Below are 14,384 nucleotides of genomic sequence, written 5' to 3'. Positions count from 1 at the left end.
TTTGACATGCAATGAAAAAGTAATTAGGTTGAGTGAAAAAATTCGATGATTTTAGCCATTGCGTGTGCGTTGTCAATTTTATGACTGACGATGGTGATAGGTATAACTGAACTGACGCGTATACTTCACCTTCACTGTAGTAGAATAATGGACATAAACAAGAAATTAAACACATAGAATGTTCCGTGTACCAGGGTGGACAATAATTGAAGGGTCTACGCACATAGGACATCCCATATTTAAATGGTGTGCAATGGTGCTGTACAGTCATGAGCACGCTTAGCTCGTTTACGAGAACGCGTCCCGGTAGGTGACGTCAGTGACGCTACTATATACACCAACGCGAAGCTTGGCACATAGGTAGTGTGTTAGCATGAAGCCTATTTAAGCCCCGCTTGGACCACGTCCCATGAGTGCAGCTTCGTCGAAGGCGTCCACCAATTATGCGATGCACGCCGTGAATGTGCATGTGTATACAGAACAGTACATGCGTGTGTGTTGGTGTAAGTAGGCTTCGTCAACAACACCGTGCAGCTAGCACCAACTTCTTGGCAGCAAGTGGTCCCATGTCCATGATAAGCATACTCGAGACTGCACTGTATAAGTGAGCACGCTTATTGCGAGCACGGGAGAGCGTTCAACACGTCGCTGCTATCAGCGGTGCTGACAGCAGTGGTGCAATGATTGTCTGATATCAAAGACGCTTCCCAATGTGCGCAGTTTATCTTCAGCATCGCTATTTTCGCCATTGCGTGCGTCGCGTCATCGGTGAGCACTTTCGACGAAGGTACGCTCAGATTACGCCGTGAGTGCAATAATAGAGTAATGTCACCGTTGGCGCACTGCGCATGTGCCGCTCCTCGCTTTAGTGTATGTAGCCACGCTCATGGTAGCGTTTGGCGAGAGCCTACATGACTTACTGATTTAGGGTGACGTCATTCTTTGATGCAGCAACGTTACCAAAGAGAGATGCTGCGTCATTGCGCCATTTTGTTCCTCGTGTTGTGAGCGCCATTGTCGCGATCGCCAAGTAACCGAAGTCAGTAGTCGACAAGACGGCGACGAAGGTAGTGGTAGTGCCTTAACCGCAGCCAGCGGTGCCTCAGGAGCCGCAACAAATGCCTGGATGTTGCACACCGCTGTGCAGCAGCGACTCCAGGAAGGACGTGAAATGTCTCGCGTTCCAACTTGTCCGAGCCGACGAAACCTTCTGGGAAGCTACTACTGCTCTCGCGTTTGCTCTGTGAGTACTGCGTACTTTACAAAATTTTCTTGTCCTGTGACAAGTTTTATGTTTGAGAGCGTCGGTAGATCTATGTAACCGGAGGTGTCGGTGCTGTTATTACGCATTTCGAGTACGAAGCCCACGTACGGGGCGCGTATACTAATGTAAACACACTAACTATAGTAGTGAGCTGAACGTCTTTGCTCGAGTTTGTGGAAGGTCTCATTGCTAAGCGGAGGAGGAGGAGGAGGAATAAATGAGGAAGGACAGGGAGGTTAGCCAAATCTCAGACCGGCTGGCTACCCTGTACTGGGGAAGGGGGTAAGGGGGATAAAGGATGAGAGAAAAGAGACGTTGTAAAAAAAAAGAGAGAGAAGGTCATCAGGCGATCCACGACGCTGTTTACAGTCTGTCTCTAAGCGAAGGGTTCAGCAGTAATGAACGTTATAGCTGTGCGGGGACAAGTGCGTCTAGAGTGAGACGCTAGATGAGTAGTCGACATAATTACAGCACACAGCGTGGGTTGCTGAAGCACGCAGTTGTCTTTAAACCAAATCTGAGGCTTCTTCGTTGGGGCTGTGCCACCCTTGTTTTGTGGTGAACGTGATGGCGGTGCATCATACCATCCTATATTTAGTGCAAGTGCATCGCCCTCCAGTTAGGACAGTCTTATAAGGCACGTTTCAAGATGTTGATACAACAAAACTGGTCCCCCTAAGGGGTCACGTAGGCTGCCTTATAAATGTGGCTAGAAGACTTCGTGCGGCGCTACCATAAACATGACTGAGACAGCGTAGTCTTTAGGCGCCATGCGCTCGTCAGTGAACTCTATGTATTTATTTTCTTGAAATAATATACAGTGTCTATTTTTAAGATAGGGAACACGGTAGCGTATGGCCTGCGCACTCCGTAGGCTGCTGGTAGCGCGCCCAAGCAGGAGCGAGAACAACCACAGCCTCTTTACGCGTCATCTCTCAGCGAGCGAAACAACCATTCATTGCTTACATGTAAGCAGCGGAAAGACCGGAATCCTTTCCCTGTTGAAGGTAATAACGCAGAAGGCCGATAATCGACGTAAAGGGGGATGGGTAGCCATCTTGCTGCTGGTTCCTTATCTATGTTTTGCTCGCCAAGAGATGACGCGAAAAGAGGCTGTGGTTGCTTTCACTCCCGCTTGAACGCGCTGCCAGCAGACGCCGGAGTGCGCAAGCCACGTGCTCCCGTGTTCCCTTTCATAAAAAAATTTACACTCTACATACACTACGTTAGGTGGATGAGACATTAAAATGACAAACACACGCCTTTAATGTTCGTATAAAGCGTGCGTCGCAAGCACACTTGGGCACGATCACATTGCGCCGGCATAAAAACATTTTTATATCGTAGCGAACGTTTATCGGGTATACAACAGCACTGTCCGAGAATTTTATGAACAATGCAAGTGGCCCCCCAAAACGTAAAAAAACTAAGGCAGCTTCGTCATAATGATGCCAAGCTTGCAGAGATGGGCAGCCTTCCTCGTTTGTTTGTTTCCTCTTTCTTTCTTCCCGCCTTTCTTTCCTGACATCATTTCCAGTTTTTTCGTTTTCTTTACTTATGTTTTTCTTTCTTATTCCTCTCTTTATCGGTCGATTCATCTTTCAATTTTATAAGTGGTTGGTGTTGTCGTGTTTCCTTAGCCATAGCAGTATTACCCGCTTTTAATATCATCAAGGTGCTCGATGAACAAGAGAAAGAAGGCTTTTCTAAGGCGCGAGCTCGCTTTCAATATGCTACAGGTGGCTATGCAGTATGAGGTTTTGCCCGCGTTGATACCATCATTAAGGTGCTCGAAGAACAAGACGAAAAAGACCATCTAATTTCAACATCGTCACAAAAACAAGAGGAAGATTTATCGTTGCCGGGAGGACGCGCGGAATATGCTGCAGATATATGTACCAATCCCCCAGCGTGGGTATGCGCCATATCATCAAGGATATTGACTAGACTTGATATGTACCTTTGCCTGCAAAATGCCAAGTGATGACGACTGCGTAGACGGCAGCCTAGCGCCTAATGTGCTCGACTCCTAAAAAGCTCATCCGTATAGCAGACGTGCTGGTCACCTGAAATGCGGGAAATGTATGCTATACAATTAAGAAGTCCTGAATTTTTTTGGTACATGCCAATGAGAGCGGAGGCTTACCCCCGTATTCTAGAACGTCCCTTCACTTAACGCTTCAGCTTCACTTGAGAAAGCCGATGGGAGTGCCGTCTCTACACACGGAAAGCCACTGCGTATCAGCAATTATCTGCTGTGATTCTTTAGTAGCGCAGCGTCATTTTCAGCTGAGCAGTGGCGCAGTGCTCAACTCTGCCAAGTGAAGGGTGAAAGCCGAGTCGAGGAGCGTTTGTGAATACGGGGGTCAGTCTCGATAAACATATCAACCTCTGTGGAAAGAAACTCAGCGCTAGAGCCAAGGAATAACGGACACAGGAAAGCATAAGGTATAAATGTTGGTCTTAAGAGTGCCAGGTTGGTGGAATGAAAAAAAAAAGAAAGAGAATAGAACGTTGAGCACGGAGGAAGAATATGGGTAGTGAATCTGCTTACGCGTGTGGGACTGCGCCACTTAGTCAAATGCGTTCACACAAGCCTGTAAAAACTATGACACGAATGTCAATTGATTGTCTTATGGTCCGAACAGCGACGTGGACCACGCTGTAGCAGGAATGCTAGAGAAAAACGCCTGATCGTAATAATAATGATTGTTGGTGTTTAACGTCCCGAAGCCACGATAAGATTATGCAGGACGCGCACATCATTTACACCTAACGCGCCACTACATCTAAGTGCACGAGCCTCAAGCATTTTCGCCTGTATCTAAAACACGGCCGGGATCAAATCCCACAATCTTTGAGTCAACGCTCGAGCACCATAACCGCCAAACCACTGTGGCGGGAGCAGCATAGCGTAGTACGTTGTCTTACTTTACTAATACAACCACCTTTCTTTAATCTGTCTAACTTTTAATACCAGAAACCGCATTCACGTTTCAAAATATGGGCGTAGCACTAACTACTTATTTCATAAAGTGGCCAATGATTCCCTAGTTAACTGCACCCTGCATGCGTTTTTTTCTGAAACGCAACCATTGACAGCTACAGTAAGCAGGGATGACCAAACTAACCAATAGGTCCTCGTTACACCAGCACCTTTACTCACTGTAGCAGTGCTATCCGGTCTGGTCTAGTAAACAACCGTAAAGCGAGGTGGCAAAAGCAAGTGCGATAAGCTTGCGTCCGTCCAGTTGACGTGAAGAGCTTTCGGGACTGACTCGCTAATCCACGCTGCCAACGATGGTCTCTTTATAGAAGTTCTAGCACACAGTGGGGTTTCAATGCACGTCGAAATGGCCGAGGTTGCGAGTGCGTGATAAGCGTAGCAACAGGTTCTTTTTTGTTTCCTTTTTCACTAGCTAATGAGGCGTCGAATCCGCGAAGCTGCCCGTACGCGTCTGCTGATAAGCATACAAACGAGGCAAGTGCAGTGAGTACGAGAGCTGTCCGCTTGCCCATCCCCTGTTGTTCCCGGAATTATTGCATTTTGACGCGGACTATCAGTCAGTTGCCCTTTGAAGAGTAAAAAAAAACACGGCATAACCACAATAATGAATAATGATGAGTGGGCAAAGCAGTGGAATGAGCGAGAGAAGCAGTGGGTGAAGCAGTGTTACCGTAAATAACCCGTGACATTTACCACTTACGCAGTTAGCTGAAGGCAAAGTGGTGTACAATTACACACAATGTTCGTTGGTCATACCTGGAATGTTGTGTAGAGTCGTGACTTTCGTTTTGCCTTCACTACTGCTGCTTTGTAGTATCGGACATAGCTTGAAAATGGCAAAAATGAGGTCAGGGGAAGTTTCCCTAGCGATTGTTGGTTGTTTCCAGTCAGACGAAATGCATCGTAGAGCATATCAAGACGTCATATATTGTACAAGCCAGTTGTTGTCCGTGATCATCGTCATCATCTTCGTCATGGCGTATAGTGGGTACCTTGCATGTGTTGTGCTGTGATGGCAGAAAGAGATCGTGTGGTCTGGAACGCGCTTGTTCTTCATCATCACCCCGTCGTGGTGGATTTAGTGGCTAAGGTACTCGGCTGCTGACCCGCAGGTCGTGGGATCGAATCCCGGCTGCGGTGGCTGCATTTCCGATGGAGGCGGAAATGCTGTAGGCCCGTGTTATCAGATTTGGGTGCACGTTGAAGAACGCCAGGTGGTCGAAATTTCCGGAGCCCTCCACTACGGCGTGTCTCATAATCACATATGGTGGTTCTGGGACGTTAAACCCCACATATTAATCAATCAATCGTCATCGTAGTCAGCATCATCGTCGGTGGCGGCTACGGCGCACAACGCCAACGCTAACGAACAAGCTTCGATCATAAGGAGCTTCACCCCTAAAACAGTCATGCTGTGTGTCTAAAAGTTTATAGGCTGGAAAGGCTGCCCATTCATACGTTTGTGGGACGTGCGGTTTTAATGAATAATGAGCCATTTCCGGTAATGTACTAGCAGACTTCGTATTAGTAAAAGGAGGTCAACCACGGTGGTTCGGTAGTTAGTTACGGTGCTTGGCTGCTGATGTAGGGTTCGATCCTCCACGGCGGTCGTATTTTGATGAAGGCGAAATCGTAGAGACCCGTGTAACGTGCCATGGTTGTCACGTTAAGGAACACCAGGCGGTCGAAATTCCCAGAACCCTCCACTATGGCGTCTCTCGTAGCCATGTCATGGTTTTAGAACGTTAAACTGCGACAAGTAATATTATTAGTAAAAAGGGACGTTACTAACGAGGTTTTTGTAGACCCTTCAACTGTTTCACCTAACGCATTCTATAGCAAACGAACCAACGTAAGCATGGAGTTCTCAGCTGTTTGCTTGAAGACAACGACAGAACTCCAAACTGAGTCACTATGAAATGCACATAACATTCTTGTGTAGTAGCTAACTAGGCTATTGGCCTGGTTAATCTCACTATATTAGTAATTGCATTGCACTAATGCACTGACCCAAACTGATTCTCTCATGGTTCATTATTGTAGTTCACTGCTGCACGTACGTATGCCTTTTGAACCAAGAGTTGCTTTTTAAGTTAGAGGCTAGCTATAGTGGAACAATTATTGTGGCAGGAACCAGAACGAGAGCAGGAATAATCTGTATTCAGTGATAGCAGTGTGCAGAAATGACACCAGTTAGGCACTGCCAATAGGTAGCGCAATTGCTCGGTATTTACCGAGTTCGCTTAGAATGATATATTCAGAAATAAATAATAGATGTCATAATACATAATACGTAATAGAGGTAATATGGGACGCACGTTACCTTCAACGAATTGAAGCAGGGCAACAGTATTTGTGTTTCGAAATATCGCTTTGAAGCGTTAGATTGTTGAGAAACGATACATAAGACAAGAAAAGCTTTCTTGAGGTATTCGTCCCGCCCGTTCAAACCAAGTATGATGAACGGATACCAACTTGCTCAACTTGCCGTTTCACTCACGGTTTGATGGGGCTCGTTGGAATGAAACCGACCGCGAGATTGAACGGCAGTTACTGTTTTGACTCCGGAAATGGTAACAAAGTGAGGAGGGAATGTTGAAGTGGCATGCTATTTCGGGATACGTGAATGCAGGATAGGTATACGTGAGAAATATTTCCTGAAAATCTGTTGTGATGGCATTTTCTGCGCAGAAATATCGACCATTCAATCGTGCAAGCTGTGGCCTTTATTAAAAATAAATAATAAAGAAGAAAAACTGACTCGATCCGCTTAGCGGACACCACTGAAACAGCGAAGCTAGTGCTCTTTCTTTCAACAGACTACCACACTTCTATGACCTGCAAGTCTTTCAGATATCTTGTATCACTGTTTTTCATTGAACACTTTTCCTCAGGCTTTGTGGTGGTAGCGTAGCTACCGCTCTTTATAACTCCAAAGTATCTCGTGCCAGGGGTGTGACTACGGTGAGGTACATGCCGTTAGGTGGGCTAGCTGATGATGATGATGATGATGATGATAATGATAATGATGATGAGCCTTTCGCTTAGCTGGCATTCGCCCACAAAGGGGGATCGGCCAAGAACTGGGCGGCAGGATCCCCAAGTTAGTTATGCATTTTAAATGATTAAATGGAATTTGATTATAAAGCAAAAACAAATCGTAAAAATATATGAAAATGCTACACGAGCTTGCGGTCAGGCATTCCGATAATCTCGGAGCTGAAAATATTAGTAACAATAGACTAAAAGGTAATATTTTTGTTACTATAATGTACTCACACGCAGCAGACCGAACCTTCCTGGGGCAATAACCTAATGTAACCCCTCCGAAGAATAGAATTACTGCCACGTTTATTTTTAAACCTAGTCTCTCAATTGGTTCGACCAGGTATCTTTTTCTTTGATAAAAATATTGGTTTTAGAATTAAAAATAATGATCTATTGTTTCTAATTCTTTGCAAAAGAGGCATAGTGGAGATGTTGTGAGTCCAGTTTTATGTAAGTAATGATTCAGGTACAAATTTTGCATCGTAATCTGGTGATTGTACTTTATAACTGCCTAGATACGAACCACTGTTTGTTCCAGCAAAATCTTAGATATACGAGGTCTCTGACTTTGTGCAACAATAATTCGTCTATTTACTTGTGCAAACAAGCATTTATATATCTCAGTGCTGTTACATAAGCGAAATAAGGTAAAAGAGTTAGGAGCTTAAAGATGCTTTGGCTAACGAGTCTGCGATCTCATTCTGTAATGGCCACAATAAATCCCGTAGTGGCCAAGCACCCATAGCAAGTAGAATTTTTCAGGTTTGCTGGTAATAAACTACCAAGCATACTCATTAATGGTAATTTTTTCTCGGCAGATAGTGCAGTACATACTGAGAGAGAATCGGTGAGTGTGAATGCCTCTGATTTGCTTGCAGGAAGTTTACGAAGTGCTAGAATTATAGCAAATAATTCAGCGATGAGTATAGGCGTATAACCTGGTAATCGAACTGAAAAAGATCACTCGAGAGAAGTACAGAAGATGTTTACTCCAGCCTTTTTGTTTAATACAGACGCATCAGTCACAATAATGTTTTTTATGGACAGATGAGTCAAGTAATCTTTAAATGATAATAATCTAAATATCGAAGGGGCATTTGTTTCGCATTAGAGGGGAAAATATCATCAAATTATATTTCAAGTTCTGAATTAGGCATACTTGTTGAGGTAATCTGATGGATATTTACATTCAGTGGTTCTAGCAGCGCTTGGACCAACCAAATCTGATGGAGAGTGTAGTATTATTAAAATGTAAGACGCTTGTCTCAGAGGTGAATTGTATATTTTTAAGAAAGTTTGAGCTGTAAGTATTTGAAACCGAGTTAACAAAGGTGGAAGACGCGCTTCCACATACAAAACATTATTTGCAATAAATTTGGGGAGTCCAAGACACAAGCGCAAATCTTCTCTTTCTAATAATATAAACGTCTCGTCTTATATGCTGCGCTGCCAGAAAATAATACCCCCCAGAATTTCATAATAGGCCTCACATACTTCTTGTAAAACATTATTAATGAACTATTTCGCAATCCTGTTTTAGGGGCGAAGCTCCTTAGGGCGTGGGCTGTGCGTCCCCTGTAGCCTGTATGTAGCCACTTCTAGTTTAGTTCTTGCAGTGTTCACTAGATGGCGGTACCGTCCCCTGTATGTAGATTTTAGATGTTGCATGTTTTGAGCTTGTCTCTTTAATTATAAGGCAGCGGTTGAAATCTTCGTAGCACTTATTTTATGGTACGCCTTTTTCGGGGGCCAGTCACCAGGTATTTATTAGTTAGTGCGGGTGTGTGTGTTTGAATTTTTTGTTGTTGTTTTTTTTTGTTTTGCCACCCCGTTGGGGAGGTGCGCGTACATTGAACACGCAAATGTTTGTAGTAGAGCTTGGACTTTCCTTTTTTTTTCGTAGTGCAGGGCTCGAGTTTAGTAATTATCGAGTATAGGGACAATTGGTGTCAGAAAGGCATGGTTAAAAAGACTGTAAAATGTTCAGGATGTGGAGTGGGTTTGAAAGTGGACCCAAGCGTAGAAGCGGATGGAGAAGAGGCTGATGCGAAGTGTAGGCAATGTGAGGTCGAGGAAAAAATGGAGAAAATGATGGTTGCCCAGAGTGAACTGCTGATGAGAATCGCCAAACTCGAGACTGCGTTGGCGACAGAGCAAGAAAAAACGAGGGCAATGGGAGAAAGACTGAAGTCCGCCGAGGAAGTGCTAGCGAAGCTGAACAAAGAAGCGACCTACCAAGAGAACAGTAGGGAACCGGCAACCAGAACGGTGGAGAAGGAAAAGCAAGCAAGCTTGGAAAAAACAGGTTTAGCCGGTTCAACTGTCGCAAGGCCCAGCTTCAGCGAGGTAGTGGTGGGGCAGGAAGGGAACAAAAAAGCCGGCGTCACAGGTGCAAGTAGCCCCCAGGTGCAGAACGCTCCAGCGGAAAAGTCACAGCATGTGATAATCGCCGGGGACTCAAATTTAAATCGATGCACAGAAGCCATCAAAGAGAGGGTAAGAGGTGACAAGAGGGTTGCAGTAGGGGCGTTCCCAGGACGCAAGCTGGAAGCAGTCATGAAGCAAGCGAGCGCAAAGCTCAAAACGACAGCTGATAGACGCAACCTCGTGATAATTTCAGGCGGTTTAAACGATGTCCTAAATGAAGATGCAGCAGGACTAGCAGCCACACTGGCGAAGAGCGTCGATGGCATGCGCGCCACTTCTCCTAAGGTGCAGGTAGTGATATGCACGATACCGGAGGTACCGGTGCGTGATAGCAACCTGCAAAGAGCGGTGGTCAACGCAAACCAAGAGATATGGCGGATGAGTCGAGAGAAAGGCTTTGAGGTGGTGGAAATAAACAGAGAGGTGCATAGGTGGGGGGGTTTTCAACGAGACAGAATTCACTTCGATGGGCGGCTAGGTCATGAGGTGGGTTGGCGACTTGCAGGACGCGCAGTAGCTTTTTTGGGGGGCAAGCGAGCCCTTCGGGGTGCAGGATAGCTAGTAACGAGGAAAACAACCAGGGAGACTCTTCGACAGGTGGTAACGACAGATACGATTCCAAAGTGGCACCAATATCTAAGATACGTAGAGTCCGGGGCATAAATAGACGTAGCCACGAGCACCGAGCCAATTCAGACATAGGGTATATTAACATGCAGGGTGGTAGGAACAGGCTGAAGTGGGAAGAGATAGAAGAACAGCTAAGGGAAGAGAGGCCGATGGTATACGGTTTTGTAGAAACACATCTCAGGGACATGGACTAACCTCCGAACAATCCGGACTACGCGTGGGAGTATTGTAATAGAACAGAAGGCAGCAGAAAGGGGGGTGGTATTGGGGCATTCATTCATAAAAATACAGACTGGCAAAGGGTCAAGCAGGAGTGCAAGGAACATTTATGGCTAAAAGGGAAAGTGGCAGGTCAAATGACACTCCTTGGTTTCGTGTACTTGTGGACGGGAGCAAAGGCCAGAGAGGAAAACCAGGCAATGGTAGAGTGTATATCAAAGGACATTCAGGAGTTAGGAAGAGAGTGCGAGATAATTATACTAGGAGACATGAATGCGCACATAGAAGATATAGATGGGTATAACGACCCGACAGGCAAAATGATCATGGATATGTGTGAAAGGCTTGATTTGATCATTTGCAACAGTACCGAGAAGTGTGAAGGGCAAATAACATGGGAGGTAGGAAGGCTTCAGTCGACGATAGATTATGCACTGATGTCACATAGGATGTATGATAAGCTCAGGGAAATGCACATAGATGAAAGTGGCTCCAGAAGTCTGGGTAGCGATCACAAACGTATCAAGCTAAGTTTTGGAAGAGCAGTGAAAGTGGGAAGGAGACAAGATGAGCAACTACAGGAAAATTTTTATCCAGAAAGGCAAATTGAAATAGGCACTAAACAAATTGAGAAAGTAATCATGTAGGATAATAAGACGGTGTGGACATACACGAATCTAATTAGACTCTTTGAGATAGAGCTTGCTAAGACGCGTGACAAGTCACCCCGGAAAAGAAGACACAAACCCAAAAGTTGGTGGGATGAGGAAGTTAAGAGAGCCATAGCAAAACGTCAGGAAGCCTCTAGGGAACACAGGCATGCTAAGCAGCGGGGTGAACCGACAGATGATGTGGAAAGAAAATGGGCAACCTTTGTAAGCTGTAGAAGGGATGCATCCCTTCTGATCAATGAAAAGATTAGAAGGGAGGGAGCTCAGTGGCTGACAGAAGTACATAAAAAAGATAGAAAGGCAGCTGCGAAATTTTGGAACCATCTAAACTCCCTAAGAAATGAGACGAGCCTAGAGCAGAACTTTATAACTACAGCCCAAGGTGCTAGGCTAGAAGGGGACGAAGCTATTGAATATATAAGAACAAGGGTGACAGAAAAATTTCAACAAAGAAGTACTTTATGCACCACAATAGACAAAGACGAATCAAGTGGTGCAATGGCTCCATTTTCACAAGAAGAGTGGGAAAGGGCTGAGAAAAGGGTTCCTAGTAGTACATCAACAGGCCCAGATGGCATTCCAATTAGGCTGATAAAAACATTAGGTCCGAAGTCTAAGCAGGCTTTGAGAGAGGCAGTGAGTACAATAATAATCGATGGTGAAGTTCCCGATGGATGGAAACTTAGCAGGATGAGCATGATCTATAAAGGAAAGGGGGACAGAGCTGACATAAACAACTACCGTCCTATAACAGTGACATCAGTGGTCTACAGGCTGGCGATGCAGATTATAAAGGAAAGACTGCAGGCGTGGATAGAGGATGAGGGGGTGCTGGGCGAACTGCAGAATGGGTTTCGAAAACACAGGAGGTTTGAAGACAATCTGTTCTCACTGACGCAGTGCATCGAAATAGCAGAAAAAGAACACAGGCCCCTGTGGCTAGCATTTTTGGATATCAAGGGAGCGTACGATAGCGTGGTTCAAGAGGAATTGTGGGGAATACTGGACACACTAGGCGTGGAACATGTAGTCACTAATCTTTTAAAGGGTGTCTATAAAGGTAACAAGGTAGTTATAAAGTGGGAAAAACAGGTATCCAAGCCTGCAGAGGTAAAACGGGGGCTTAGGCAGGGGTGCCCCCTGTCACCCTTATTATTCATGGTGTACCTACAAGGATTGGAGGCAAAATTAGAGGGAAGTGGACTGGGCTTCAACCTCTCTTTAGTCAAACAAGGAAAACTTATTGATCAGGCACTACCAGCATTAATGTACGCAGATGATATAGTGCTAATGGCCAACAACAAGGAAGATTTGCAGATATTGATGGACATCTGCGGTGATGAGGGAGATAGGTTAGATTTTAGATTCAGTAGGGAAAAATCAACAGTCATGATTTTCAATGACAACGAAGGTAGTGAGCTTAGAATACAGGAGGTGACGCTAGAGATAACAGATAAATACAAATATCTGGGCGTATGGATAAGCAATGGGACCGAGTATCTGAGGGAACACGAAATCTACGTGACGACTAAAGGTAACAGGAATGCAGCAGTCATGAAAAATAGGGCACTGTGGAATTACAATAGGTATGATGTTGTGAGAGGAATATGGAAAGGGGTCATGGTTCCTGGGCTGACGTTCAGCAATGCGGTCTTGTGCATGAGATCAGAAGTTCAAGCAAGATTAGAAATTAAGCAACGTGGAATAGGTAGGCTTGCTTTAGGAGCTCACGGGAATACACCAAATCAGGGAGTACAAGGTGATATGGGATGGACATCATTTGAGGGCAGGGAAGCTAGCAGCAAGATAAAATTTGAGAAGCGATTGAGAGAAATGGGGGAAGAGCGTTGGGCTAGGAAGGTTTTCAGCTACTTGTACATGAAGAATGTCGATACAAAATGGAGGAAGCGAACCAGGAAGTTGACTGGTAAATACTTAGAAAACAGTAGGTGGCCAAACCAAAAAGAACTATCGGTTAAGAAAAAAGTGAAGGAAACGGAGACTGACATGTGGAGAATGGGCATGATTAAGAAGTCCGCACTAGAGATCTATCGAACTTTTAAGCAGGAAATTGCCAAGGAAGGGATCTATGATAATACTCAGGGTAGTTCTCTACTGTTTGAGGCCAGGACGGGAGTACTGCGAACCAAGACATATTGGGCCAAATACGAAGGGGTCGACACAGTATGCAGTGCGTGTGGAGAGGAAGAAACTGCCGAACACTTGATAATGTTCTGTAAAGGGCTTCACCCTATAGTTCAGGATGATGGCGCAGAGTTTTTCAAAGCACTGGGATTTAGGGACAGCGAGGGCAAAATAGACTTTAAGCGGGTAGACTTAACTAGAAGGAGGTTATCTGATTGGTGGCTAAAGTCAAGGCACGAGTAAAAATTAAACCCTTCACTGCGAAGTACGAATCCTCAACTTCATTATTTAAAGGAAAAAAAAAGATAAATGTAATGGTTAGTTCACTAAGTATTATGGCTAGGTGGCGTTAGCTGCCGCCCGATCTAAAGGGTACAGCCACATCCATCCATCCATCCATGTAGCCACCTCTAGTTTAGTTCTTGCAGTGTTCACTAGATGGCGGTACCGTCTCCTCCTGTATGTAGCCACCTCTCGTTTAGTTATTGTAGTGTTTACTATATGGTGGTACTTGTAGCTGATGATGAAAAGATGCAAGATGTTATAAACTAGAAAGCGGTACTTGTAGTTGATGAAAGACGCGAGATCTTATAAAATAGGAATGATGTCACATATGGCGCGTGTCATTGGTTGAAGGCAATTGTTCGATTTAGTGCGGCGACGTACGCTAGGGGGAGCGATGTAATAAAATCGAGTGGGCAAAATGTACAGAGGATTCATGGTTTACCAGGTTTACCTCCGGAGCTTCGCCCACTCATCATAATTCACTTCGTGGATATGGCGGAATTTTTTTGTTTCCCAATTTTGGTGACCACCACAAGGCACGTGGCGCTTTACAGCCAACTTCGTCTATGGGGCTTCTCCAATTCAACGTTCTATTATATACGATCCCTAGGTATCTCAGAAAATCGACCTGGGGAATGAGCCCGTTACGATACATCAGAGAAATGTCGACATGATCCTTAAAAGAGAA

General features: G+C 45.0%; 1 protein-coding gene across 6 annotated transcripts in view; it reads left to right on the top strand.

The window, feature by feature from the left end:
- Nucleotides 1-14,384, top strand: part of LOC142814721 (lachesin-like) — a 194,705-nt gene that overhangs the window by 18,287 nt on the left and 162,034 nt on the right. The window contains exon 1 of one of the 6 annotated variants that reach the window (XR_012895051.1): nucleotides 935-1,243. The exons of the other annotated variants lie outside the window; for them this stretch is intronic. The gene's annotated coding sequence lies outside the window, so the exon portion shown is untranslated. Of the gene's footprint in view, nucleotides 1-934; nucleotides 1,244-14,384 lie in introns of those variants that run through there. 6 annotated transcript variants of the gene reach the window in all.

This window comes from Rhipicephalus microplus, chromosome 1, assembly GCF_043290135.1.
Source record: "Rhipicephalus microplus isolate Deutch F79 chromosome 1, USDA_Rmic, whole genome shotgun sequence".
NCBI lineage: Eukaryota > Metazoa > Arthropoda > Arachnida > Ixodida > Ixodidae > Rhipicephalus > Rhipicephalus microplus.
The sequence above is the reverse complement of the archived record's forward strand: the minus strand, read 5'-3'. Positions and strand labels throughout refer to the sequence as shown.